The sequence below is a fragment of the Grammomys surdaster genome, unplaced genomic scaffold, assembly GCF_004785775.1.
Source record: "Grammomys surdaster isolate TR1022 unplaced genomic scaffold, NIH_TR_1.0 334, whole genome shotgun sequence".
Lineage (NCBI taxonomy): Eukaryota > Metazoa > Chordata > Mammalia > Rodentia > Muridae > Grammomys > Grammomys surdaster.
In genome coordinates this window covers 6261973-6275506 of record NW_021604753.1, presented here as the reverse complement: position 1 = coordinate 6275506, position 13534 = coordinate 6261973, and positions in this window count along the sequence as shown.

The following is a 13534-nucleotide window of genomic DNA, read 5'->3' as shown; positions in this document are numbered from 1 at the left end:
GTGACTGATACCCCGAGTTTTCAATCATGTTAGAATTCTGGAATAATGGAATTTCTTATGAGGTCCACGGAAAGGTCTTACAGACTTCAACATCAACTCCCTCCTTCTTCCTGAGAGGTGATTTTGCTTCTGCCAATCACCTTCTGTTTGTGGCTGTGGGGACGCAGACATTTGGGGTTTGTACCATGTGAAAATGTCTGAAGATCAGTAGAGCATTCAATTACTCTTCTAAGATCAAAAGCCAATTAATGTTTCTTTGCCTAGAGTTTACATTCATCCCCCCATTTCAAATTCAAAACTAGCATTTTTTTAAAAAATGAGAATCAGCATCATTGTAGACCATAAGTGAACATGTATCTTGTTGTTCATGTAGGAGCCTAAATTGGAGGCTCCCTCTCCCAAACTGTAAGGGTTTCAGCCTTACTCTCACTCCCTGCTGTGTGTGAGACTTTACTGTCTGTGGTGATGAATGCTTGGTACTCTCCTAGTGGTGTTAGCTCAGAGAACTTGGTGTTATGCATGCTACTGTTGTTATTGTTGAGTTTTTAAAATAAAACATAAAACTTAGAAGGCTCTTTTTCTTCACTGAGGAGATCACGTTGAGTTAAGATTCCTTCTTCCAAAGACTGACTCCTTTGAGTGTCTCCCTGCTCTCTCTATCCCAAGCTCCCCCGACCGGTTAGACTTTGACTTTATTTTGAGGTTATAGTTACTGTATGTGGCTATTTCAGTATGACAGGGAAGTTGTAAGTCATGCTGCTATACACACCGAGTTGTATTTCTTGGGAAAAAAAATAAGATGCTGTAATAAGAGTCACATTTGAGGAACACTTGTTCATAAGAGACTCAGAGTACAACCTTACGACTGTGAAAATATGCATTTGTGAACTGAAGTTAAGAAAGAAAGCTCCACATCTTTGCTGACTGTTCCTCAGGCTGATTGACTGATAAGAATTCAGTAATAGTAGAGATGTGGAACATGGCAGGTCACGAGACAAAACTGTCTCTAACAATCCTTTGTCCTCTTACTCTCCCTCACCTGATTTTGTATCTGACTGAGGGCTATCAAGCAAACCTTTAGAATGTGTTAACTCGGCATAGCATTAGCTTCTACCAATCCAAAAACTAGGAAGGTCATCAGTTTGCACTGAGACCCACATCAAAACTTGATCTGCCTTGCTGTACCTGTCTACCTGCCAACCCTACCAATGTGCTGAGAAATTGCACTGATTTGTGATTTTCCATTGTTCCGTGACTGTAAAAGCTTATGTAGCCACTTATATGATACAACATGTCTTTCAGGACCATCTGAATCTGCTTCTGCACTAGAGTCTTGCATATTTTTCTGAGAATGGAATATTTCATATTTGTTTTGAAGTAAATGCTATGTTTTATATCAACCTGTATTGTTACACTCAAGCACAATACAATTATTTATGTATAATTGTATTGGCGGGTAGGCAAGTTCAGCAAGGCAAAGCAATCTGCAATGTAGGTCTCAGGTTCTAACTGATGGCCCTCTTAGCTTTTGGATTCGTAGAATTATATAGTAATTATATGCAGCTTGGTAGAAGCTAATGATACAATAACATATGAAGGAAGAAACAAAGAAAATGGATTCTTTCCAAAGAAAATCAGTACATACCAACAAGTAGATCATCAGTGTATGAGAAATAACAGGGCCAGCAATATGGATTGGTAGGTAATGACTCAAGGCCTGATGACCTGCCTTTAAGCCTTAGGACCCATGCCATAGAAGGTCAAATCTGACTCTAGTAAGTGGTCCTCTGACCTCCATCTTCACACACTGACACTTGTGCAGCCACACAAATGTATACTCAAGCAAATAGATAAAATGGAGCAAAAAATTTTTAAGATAGAAATACCAGAAAATTGTTTAAATCAAGCTGTTCTCAGTCTGTTCAGTGCTGTAAATAAAATATGTTAATAATGATCAGAAAAATAAGTAATGTCATTAGAGCTATGTGTACTAATAAAATGAAAACAACTGACATTTAACTACAATTCAAATGATATTATACTACAAACTATAACACCTGAATTAAATGATGCTGAGTGGGTTTCACAGATATTTTACAGAACACTTGGTTAAGAGTAAGTGAATTTGAATACATATCATCAAAAATATCCAATCAAATGACAAAGAAAAAGTGATTTGATAATTTTTAATTAGGTATTCTCATGCAGACTTTCCCCTGCCTGTGTATCTCTATCTATCTATCTATCTATCTATCTATCTATCTATCTATCTATCTATCTATCTCTATCTCTATCTCTATCTCTATCTCTATCTCTATCTCTATCTCTATCTCTATCTGTGTGTGTGTGTGTGTGTGTGTGTGTGTGTGTGTGTGTGTGTATGTGAATTCACCTAGACCCAAGCCTTCAGTCTTGTCCCTAGCTCTGCAAGAGTTTATTAGCTATATCCCTTCTATCTCCTGTGGATCCCAGAGACCATCCCCTCTTAACTCCCACTGCACATACTTCACTGCATCCCAGCCTCCAACACTAGAAGGCAATCCCTGTGAGAACACCAGATGATCAGCCCAGGAAAACATGCAACACACAGTCATCACACTTTCCAGAAATCAAGAGAGAAAATAGAAACCAAGCAAGAAAACACCCACCCAACAAAGACAAGTCCAGAAATCAGCACCTAAACCTATAACCATCCCAAATTCAGATGCATAGATATCAGCTTAAGAGCACAATCAATAACAGCTAGGATAATATGTCTCCAATAGATCCCAACTATCCTAAATCAAGATCAGACAAACAATTTAAATAGACCTATAACCCCTAAGGAAATAGAAGTAGTCATTTGGTCTCCCAACCAGAAAAAGGACCAAATAGGTTTAGTGCAGATTTTAAGATAAATACTCCTAAAGTTATTCCAGAAAATGAAAACAGAATAAACATTGCCAAAATAATTTTATGAGGCTACAATTCCCCTGATACTCAAACCACCTAAGCACTCAACAGAGAAAGTGAATTAAACACCAATTCCTCTTATGAACACAGATGCAAAAATACTCACTAAAATATTCACAAGTCCAAGAACACATCAAAAATATCATCTAGTTTCATTACACAGGTACAAGGATGGTTCAGTATACATAAATCAGTAAATTTAACCCACTATATTAACAAACTGAAGGGGAGATTTATATGATCATCTCACTAAATGCATAAAAAAAGGCCTTTGACTAAATTCAGTGTCCCTTAATGATAAAAAGTACAGAAAAGATTATAGATACAAGAGGCATACCTAAACATAATAAAGACAATTTAAAGTAAGCCCATTGGCAGCTTCAAATTAAATGGGGAGAAATTCAAGTCAATTCCACTAAAATCAGGAATAAGATAAGGTTATTCATGTCTATTCAACATAGCACTTGAATTTTTAGCTAGAACAATAAGACACCTAGAGGAGATAAATTAATACAAATTAGACAGGAATAAGTCAAAATATCATTATTTGCAAATGATATGATAGTATATATAGGGGAATCTAAAAATTCCACCAGAGAGCACTTACACTCGATAAACACTTTCATCAAAGTGGCTAGATACAAGATTAACTCAAAAAGAATCAGTAGTCCTCTTACATATAAACGACAAAAGGGCTGAGAAAGAAATTGGAGAAATAGCACCTTTCATGATAGTCTCAAATAATATAAAATATCTTGGGTAACTCTAAGCAAGTGCAAGACTTATATGATAAAATATTCAAGTCTTTGAAGAACAAAATTGAAGAAGATATCAGAAGATGGAAAGATCTTTCATGTTCATGGATTGGTAAGCTTGACATAGCAAAAATGGCAGCCATACTAAAAGCAGTCTACAGATTCAATGAAATCTTCATCAGAATTCCAACACAATGCTTTACAGGCATTCAGGAAATTCTCATCTTCTTATTGAAAAAAAAATGAAACAAATAAACAAAAACAAAACAGGAGAGCTAAAACAATCCTAAACAACAAAAGTACTCCTGGAGGTGTCACTATACCTCATTTCAAGTTGTGTTACTGTGCTATAGTAATTAAAAACACATGCTATCATCATAAAAACAGATATGATGATCAATGGAATCAAATTGAAAATTCAGACATAATTCTATACATCTATGTACACCTGAGTTTTGATAAGGAAGCCAGAAATACATGCTAGAAAACAGAACAGAATTTCAACAAATGTTGCTGGTCAAACTGGATATCTGCATGTAGAAAACAAATTGATCCATATTTATCATCCTGCACAAAGCTCAAGTCCAAGTGAATCAGATACATCATAATGAAACCAGATACTTTTCCAATGGAGATCCGTGCATCACCCCCTTGGATTGAACTTGTTATTTGGCTTCTCTAGGTATATGGATTGTAGCATAATTATCCTTTAGTCAGTAGCTAATGGGCACTTATCAATGAACACTTACCATGTTCATCTTTTAGGTCTGAGTTACTTTACTCAGGATGATCTTATCTAGTTTCATCCACTTGCCTACAAATTTCATGATATCATTTTTTAACAGCTGATTCATATTCCACTGTGCAACTGTACCACTTTTTTCTTATCTATTCTCTGATTGAGGGACATCCAGAGTGTTTCTAGTTTCTAGCTATTATGAATAAAGCTGCAATAATTATGGTTGAGCAAGAGTTTCCTTTGGGTATATGCCCAAGAGTGGTATATCTGGGTCTTGAGGGAGATGGAATTCCAGTTTTCAACCATGATTATTGCAGCTTTAGCCACAATATCTAGAAACTAGAAACAATCTAGATGTCCCTGAACCAAAGCATGGATAAAGAAAATGTGTTACATTTACACAATGGAGTATTACTCAGCTGTTAAAATAGTGGCATCATGAAATCTGCAGACAAATGGATGGAGTTAGAACAAAGCATCCTGAGAAATACAACAGAAACCCAGAAAGACAAATATAGTATCCATTCACTTAGAAGTGAACACTAGCCCTTATGTAAATAATCAACAAACTACAATCCATAAACCCAGAGATGTTAAGTAAAGAGGAAGAGTCTAGAAGGGACACATGGATTTCCCTGAGAAGGAAAAATAAAATAGATTTTAGGTAGGGAGAGACCAGGAAGGGGAGATGAGGTAGAAGAAGATGGAGGGAGAAAGTGTAGGGAGAGATGGCTGATGTTGGAGGACGTATTTCAAAGGTGGTGTGGAAACCTACTGCAGTGGAAACTTCTTAGAATCCATGAGGGTTACCCTAATGAGCCCTCCTAATAAGGAGTTTCAACTGGCCATCTTTTGTAGCCAGGCAAGGTTTCTAATGGCAGGTGTAGATTGAATTCAATTGAGTTGTTGACCAAGGAGGCCAAATGGAAAATCCCCAAAACTCAGGCTGATATATTAGTCTTAACAAAGGGTTGCTCCCCAAAATCTGACAGCAGAGACCCATTGCCAAGGACAACATCCAAATAACTCATTGATGATGGAGAATTGGACTGGTACCTCCATGGAGCTGTCATCCCTAAGTTCTAGTCTCCTTGGTTCTGAAGTTATTTTGCAGGTTACTGAAAGTGAAACTTGAACATCGACCCAGCCACAAAATCTTTGACCTACAATCTGTCCTGTCTGCAAAATATGCCAGGGCAATGGTGGCACAGAACTTGTGGGAGTAAACCAACAAATGTCTGATTTGACATGTGGTCCACTCCACAAGAAAGAATCCATACCCAATACTATTTGGGTAACCAAGAACCAGAGACTTTATGGCACAGAGACCTAGTGTAAAACCAAACAAGACTAGTCAAAACAAACAAACAGATTCCTAATAATATTCTGCTATCTCCATAGATCAGTAGGTCATTCAGTTGTCAGAGAAGCTTCCTCTGGCAACAGATGGGAACAGATGCAGACACCCACAGCCAGATATCATGAGAAGAGAGAGTCTAAGTTGGTGGTCTCCACTAAATTCCCTCAGAGCTCAGTGAATCCAACAGAACAGAAGACAGAAAGATTGTAAGAGTCAAGAGAGAGTAGAGGACACCAAAGAATACAGTCCTCTGAATCAACTAAGCAAGGAGTAAATGTGTTCACATAGAATCAAGCAGCAAGCACAGGGCCTTCTTGGGTCTGTACCAGGTCCTTTGCTATTAGTATAGTATTTTTATGGAACTTGTCACTGACTGTTGCCTGCTCTTATGACTCTTCCTATCCCAGACCCAACTTTGATACTGAAGTTGTGCTTCAACTTATTATGGTTTATTTTGTCATGTTTAGTTGTTACCTCTTAGAAAGACTGTCTTATTCTAATTAGAGATAGAAAGGGGTTGGATCCAACTAGGATCCAACTAGGAGGAGTGGAGGGAAGGAAAACTATAATCAGAATATGTTATATGGGAAAAGAAACCGCTCTCAATAAAAAATAGTGTATAGCCGGGCAGTGATCGTGCACGCCTTTTATCCCAGCACTTGGGAGGCAAAGGCAGGTGGATTTCTGAGTTCGAGGCCAGCCTGGTCTACAGAGTGAGTTCTAGGACAGCCCAGGCTATAACAGAAACCCTGTCTTGAAAAACCAAAAAAGAAAAAAAAAGTGTATTAAAAAATTTAAAATTCAGAGTAAAATATAAATTTGTCCAGTAAATATGTTAACTGAAACTTATCCTGAAGAAATAAAATATTATATAATATTATTTGATTTTATTAATATAAAATAAAATATTACAAAAGACAAGGATAGATTTAAAATGCACAAAGGGAATAGATACAGGGAAATGACTGGATTTCTCATCAGAAACTATGAAAATTAGTTGCTGTAGCAATGCGCTTAAAAGTTGAAAGGCGTGGGATAAAGCAACAGATCAATGGGTAAAACCACATACTGCTCTTGCAAAAGAAACCAAGTTCAATTTCCAGCATATAAGTTACGTGGCTAACAACTGCCTATAACTGCATCATGGAAAGATTTGATAGCCCTGCTCTCCACAGACACTGCACTCACTTGCACACATTCCAAATTTAAAAAGAAAGTTAAAGTTAAATGGAAGTCTGGGCAAATGATTTAGTCAGTCGAATTCTTGCCTTGCAAACATAAGGACTTTGGTTTCATCCTCAGAACTCACATAAAAATGTCAAGCATGGTATCACTCATTTGCAACCCCAAGCTGAAGAGGCAGAAACAGGTGGATCCCTGGAGTTCATTGGCCATCCAGCCTCGCCAAGCTACTGTATCAAAGAATGTGGATACTCCTAAAGATGACACCTGAGATTGTCCTCAGGCTACCATAGGTACATGACACGAGTACACACACACACACACACTCACACACACACTCATTTCTGGACGTACACAAACAAGAACACATGTATACACACATATGAAAAATGACAAATTTAAAGGAAAAACTATCAGTCTAAAATTATTTTTAAAATGATTTCATATGAAATTGTCAAAAACTGAAAAATTCTAAAAGCCAAAAACTGCTACCTTAATTTAAAAGGGGGGGCATTTAAAAATCAAGAGGAAGGCCTGCCAGGGCAGTGCAGGGTCAGGGAACTACCTTGTATGCATGAGGCCTTCCTGGTTACCCTCTGCAGCACCACAGAAAAGTATAAAACTCAATGTGTAAAATCTAAATGATTCTTATTAGCAAGTATGTACTATCAAAAGAACTAGAGTCTCTTTGAGAATGAGTTCTGTTTTAATCAAAGCCTTTTAAAAAAGTGAAAAATACTTAGGTGAATTTAAAATCATTGGATACATGTATGTATGTATGTATGTATGTATGTGTGTGTATGTGTGTGTATGTGTGTATGTATGTATGTGTGTATGTGTGTATGTATGTATGTGTGTATGTGTGTATGTGTGTATGTGTGTATGTATGTGTGTATGTGTGTATGTGTGTATGTGTGTATGTGTGTATGTGTGTATGTGTATGTTTCCCAAGACAAGGTTTCTCTGTGTAACAATCCTGTGTGTTCTGGACTCATGTAGATCAGGATGTCATAAAACTCACAGAAATCCCTCTGTCTCTCCCTGCCAATTGCTGTACCAAGCCTGGCTTATCTTATATTCTCTCCCTCTCCCTCCCTCTCTCTTTTTCCTCCCCCTCACACCTCTCTCTCCTTTCCTCCCCTCCCTCCCTTCCTCCTGATTTCTATCTGTCAGGGTGAGTACGCGCGCGTGTGCGTGCGCGCGCGCGTGTGTGTGCGCGCGCGTGCGTGTATGTGCATGCGTGCAAGCATGTGTTATTGAATGGAACCTGGGCCCTTACAGTTAGACAAGCTCTCTGGTTTTAAAGTATACTTTTAATCTCTTTTAATGCCCTTAAATTATCTACTAGAAGCACTTAAAAGGAGGTGAATGGACAGAACAAAAATGCCATTTAATTATTTTCTGTAATTCTATGTAAATATTAAGCATTCGATAACAGCAAATTAAATACATGTCCCAGGTTACTTTGAACCTGATTACCAGTAGTATTAGCATAACCCAGACACAGTGATTCCATGATGGATTATACAACAAGAAAAGAAAAACCACAGGCAAGCAGGTGATTAAAGAACGTTTAGTGAATGACTACCTTACAGATGTGAGAAGTCAACAATCAGAATCTAAATCTAAATATGAACCAGAGTCTAAATCCAAATCAGAATCTAAAATCCTGTCAGCCACCTCCTGGAGACAAGGAAAGACAGATTTCACAAAATCTGAGGAGTGTTACAACCATACATGAAGTATTTCTAGGGGAGCCAAAACCTTGGACGATGAAAGTCAGCTGACTAACGAGCACAACATTATAGGGAACACAGTCCTTATGGTCCAGCAGGAAGGACAACTAGGAATAAACTCTGGCATTTTTCTGCTCTTCAGTGTGATAATCTAAAAATTCTTGATGTTGAGTCAACTGGACTAGAGGCAAATTAGCCCCTACAATGCAGCCCCAGAAGGGTCAAATTCTCTTCCTGCATCAGTATCCAAAAATAAGTGGAGATGGACATTTCTACAATGAAGAGAAACCAGGAGAGAGCAAGGTCTCTACCCTTGGGTTTTGTGGGATGGTTGATAAATATCAATCTTGTAATGGACTTGCTCTTTAACAGCAGCCACTCAAATTGCAGCATAGAGAGAGGACTCTTGGCCTCTTGTATAAGCAAACATGGACTGTCTAAGTGTGAATCTATTCCATGTGTAATCGAGCAAAATTTGACCTTAAAGCCTGTCTCAACTTAGTATATGCCATCACCAAGGAAACAAGCTTAGAAAAATAGAAATGATTTGCCTAGGTTATATCATTTCTTAGTGTAATAAGCTAGAATTGTAATCTGATCTGCATGATTTTCTGGCCAGCATTTCTTCCATTCCAACTTCAAACATAAAATATAGGGGTTTTTAATCCCATTATGAAAGGAATGGTTCCCTAAAATCAGGTTTCAGTATAAACTGCTGTTCCTAGTGGTTTATTCAAGGATCAAGAGAGCTAAAACAGGACTTTTTTTTTTCCAAATATGAAGAACACATACAACTTTAGATAGATCTTGGTTCATCCAAATTACTAATATAACCATAAGAAACTAACGTGAATTGTTTATAAATAGAAAACACTAAAAAACATACAAAGTATGAGTTGGTTGATTAGAACAAAGACCACATGGAGTATGTTATATTATCCCCATTTCACAGAAGAGAAAAAGCAAAGCAACAAAAGATGAAGTTTTGCCTAGTGGCTTGTTACTAGGTTCAGTGCATGGTTGAGAGATGAGTCCTGTGAGCAAGACCTTGTGCCGTTAACCTTAACCATTCTATCACCTTGGGGGTAAGTGAGCTGAAGCCAAGGCTGACCTTGGTTGCTAGTGATATATTAGCAATGAGCTGATGGAGTGGGAATCAATCCATAATTTATCTCTGGGGTGTGTGTGAAGGAGGGGGTGGCTTCTTCTATCCTGCTCCTGCCAACTGAACCCTTTAGCAGCATCAGGGAATTGTGTTGGAAAAAAAATGGTATGTCTGTGAATACTACATTATCTTCTAGTCCACTAAATTGATTTTTATTTTCTGAGATAAAATATTTCCAGGAGTGCTGCCTGCCTTGGCAGGATGCCAGGGATGATTGAACTTTCCTATCCACTCTTTTGGGTGAGTCCAAGCCTCCTGTTTTCAGCCTCTCCTGAGCAAAGCCTGTTGCTAGAGCATTGAGCTCTTTGCTTCCATTAGAGCTCATGTTTAGATTTCAAGGATACATCTCATTCCACTTGTTGCCTAGAGCTCTGAGTAGACGAGAAATAGTGTAATAGAAAGTGGGGATTAGCTGGCATCATCGGAAGAGAAAAACAAAGCCATTTACAAAACCATTAAACATGGCGTTAGTGTCCAACACTTATTGACCCTCTCTTATGTTTCCTTGTGTGTGTGTGTGTGTGTGTGTGTGTACAGTTTCACTTGTCTTCCTCTATCCATTTCCACCTAATTTTCTGAGAGTAAGTTTCTCACTGATCCTAAAGTTCACTCTCCTACTATACCAGCTATCCAGTAAGCCCCTGGGTTGTATCTGTCTCTCTTCCTCTCAGAGTTGGGCTCAACTTACCTATTGTCTCTTGTTCTGTGTTCTAGGGATCTGAACTCAGATCCTCACACTTATGCAGTAAGATCTACACACTGAGCTATCTTCCCAGTCCTACTTTTGAAACTTCTCACCATACCAAGACTAACATCAAATACATTCCATGGCCAATTTTAGTCTTTTGAACAAAATGATATTTGGTAGAATTATGAACCACCTAGTCATACCAAGTAGCTAAGTGGTAGAATTGACTCTAGTAATGGTTTCATTGGATCTTAGTATTAGAATCACCTACAGTAATTTTTAAATATCTCAGTAGCTAAACCCCATTCTCACAAGCCTAATAGAACACAACTGAGAAAATCACTGGACATTAGTGTTTAAAGTCTCTAAATGATGCTGATATGTAGTCATGGAAATGACAACACTAAAGCCTTGTGGATACATCACCTCATCCCACCACAGCAGAGTTCACAGACACTGTGAAGAGGATCAATGTGGTCATATATCTGCCTTGTGACCCTTGTAAGAATAGGAATGATGAGTTGTGTCCAGCAAACAAGATCTAAAGCACACTTCAAAATTCCAATGAATTCATGTTTCATCTCAGATGCTTTGTAATACTAAGGACCATCTAATTTTTCTCCAATATAAGCAATCAAGATGGAGAAGTTCAACTACTGATAAAATACAACAGAACATCCCCATCTCAAGCCCCGGAGTACTTTTCCATTAATAGAATGAGCATAGACATACAGAAAACTAACCATCACTTCCATAAAAAGACTAATGTGACTCTTCAAAGGCAAGCATGATCTTCACATCTATTATGGTGGTAAGGACATGTTTCCTGTGGGGCAGCAGACTGGCAACCACTCGGCTTTAATCAGCTAAGTGGGATAAGAAGATTTCATTATCAAAGGACAGTTGAGAAAAAGTGACAGATCTGTATATCATGATGAAGGATAGTCAACAAGATAACTCACTGTTCATTTTTATAGCCAGCACAGTGCTCAAAGGATTTCAGTTCACAGAAAGCATGCTGTAACTGAAGCACATTTAAAACTAAATATAAGAAAACCTAAACAGCAAGGAAAGGGGTTCATTTGCCCCACCTTGGGACATGTCAGCATCTCTGGAAGCCAGAGCAGAAGATAGATAGATAAATGGATGGATGGATAGATAGAGAGGGAGAGGGAGAGAGAGAGAGAGAGAGAGAGAGAGAGAGAGAGAGAGAGAGAGAGAGAGAGAGACTAAATTTCCAAGTTTTAAGGTTTACTAATAATATAGTTGATATAAAAATATGAACACTGTAAGAAGGGAAAAATTATCTAATCAGCTATTCCACCATTCCAAATTATATGCTATTTCACAAGAAAAGAAGTATTAGGGCTGGAGAGATGACTCAGCAGTTAAAAGTGTTTACATCTCTTATAGATAATTTGAATTTAGTTCCCAGCACTCACATTGGGGTAGGGATGTACAATCACCTATAAAGCCACCAAAGCTTTCTTCTGGCCTCTTGGAGCATCTACACACACCTGTACATACCCACAGACACATGCTCACATAAATAATTACACATAATGAAATAAAACTTTAAGAAATGAGCAAGAACATGTTACCAACCTATAAATCATAAAATATAATTTATATCATAAAATTTTCATCAAAATTATCAATTATTTTCAAAATATTCAAACCTTTCTTTGTGTATTGTAACCTTCAGTGAATCCTAGAACTGTAAAACATCCAGTGCCACGAGTTTGTGTTCACTGGGTCTTTGAATTTTGTTGGATTTTTATTATGAGCTGCTTATTCAATATGTCATTTACTTTTTGAGTCAAAGAACCTTATATGAGTTCATTTATCTTTGTACTGAACATCTGTGTGATCTGTGTGTGCAGACATGTTATTTATGGATGTTTACATCTGAGTCATATCTCTGTCACATGTTAACCATCCATCCACCCAGCATTCCCTGTGCTAGGTGTTTCTGCCATTTTAAAAGTGTTCTTGTAAAAACAGTAGGCTTCCAGTGTTAAATGCGTCTATGTTGTACTACCAGAAATAGAATGGATTTTACCTAGCCTCCACATTTCTTTACCTCTATCAAATGCCCTTTGTGGTCTATATCACCACAAACTCTTACGCTCCCAGCAGCGGTTGGGCATGGATACCTGGTCCATCTATTCATACTTTAAAACTTTACTTCAATGGGGCTGGTCTATATAACTATTTTACTGTCATTTTTGTTTGTGTTACTCTGTCTACCAACATAAACATCATTGTTTTTTGTTTCATTGGCCATTTGGCTTTCTCTTTCTAGGAAGTTGATGTGTGGACCCTGCCCATTATATGTCATGTGGTGTTTGTTGAAAGTGCCCTTAGTGGCTACTACTGGGTTATTGGCTGAGTTTTGGATGTCAGATTTGAATCTTGATGAACATTTTTTTTAACTTGGGACATAATTTGACCAATTTATGGCTCTGGGTTTTATGAGTAGATTAAGATATTCTGATTACCCAAATATTACAAAGACTTTCATCTGCATTTTTATTTGAAGAGTTTTAATGGTTGTCCATTTATATGTAAATATTTAATGGCAGGAATATATTCTCTCTCTTTCTCATTGCCTCTTCCCATTCCTTCTCTTCATCTTCTTTGTCTCTCCTCTTCTTCTTTATCCTCCCCTTTTCCCAAATCTCCTCTTTTTCTTCTCACTCTAGCCCTGTGCCTTCTCGTTTCTCCCCCTCTTAGTCTATCCTCTCCATCTCCCTCCTCCCCATTTCTACTGCCTCCCTCCCTCCTAGCCCTTCACCTCCCTCTCCCTCTGCCTCATTCAGTTTCTCCTATCCCTCTCCTTCTCCCACCTCTTCCTCTCTTTTCCTTCATCCTCCTCTCTTACATGCTTTCCCCCCGCCCCCCGTCGCCTCTACTTCTCTCCCACCTCTCTTTCTCAGTTAGGCTCTTCTCCTAAT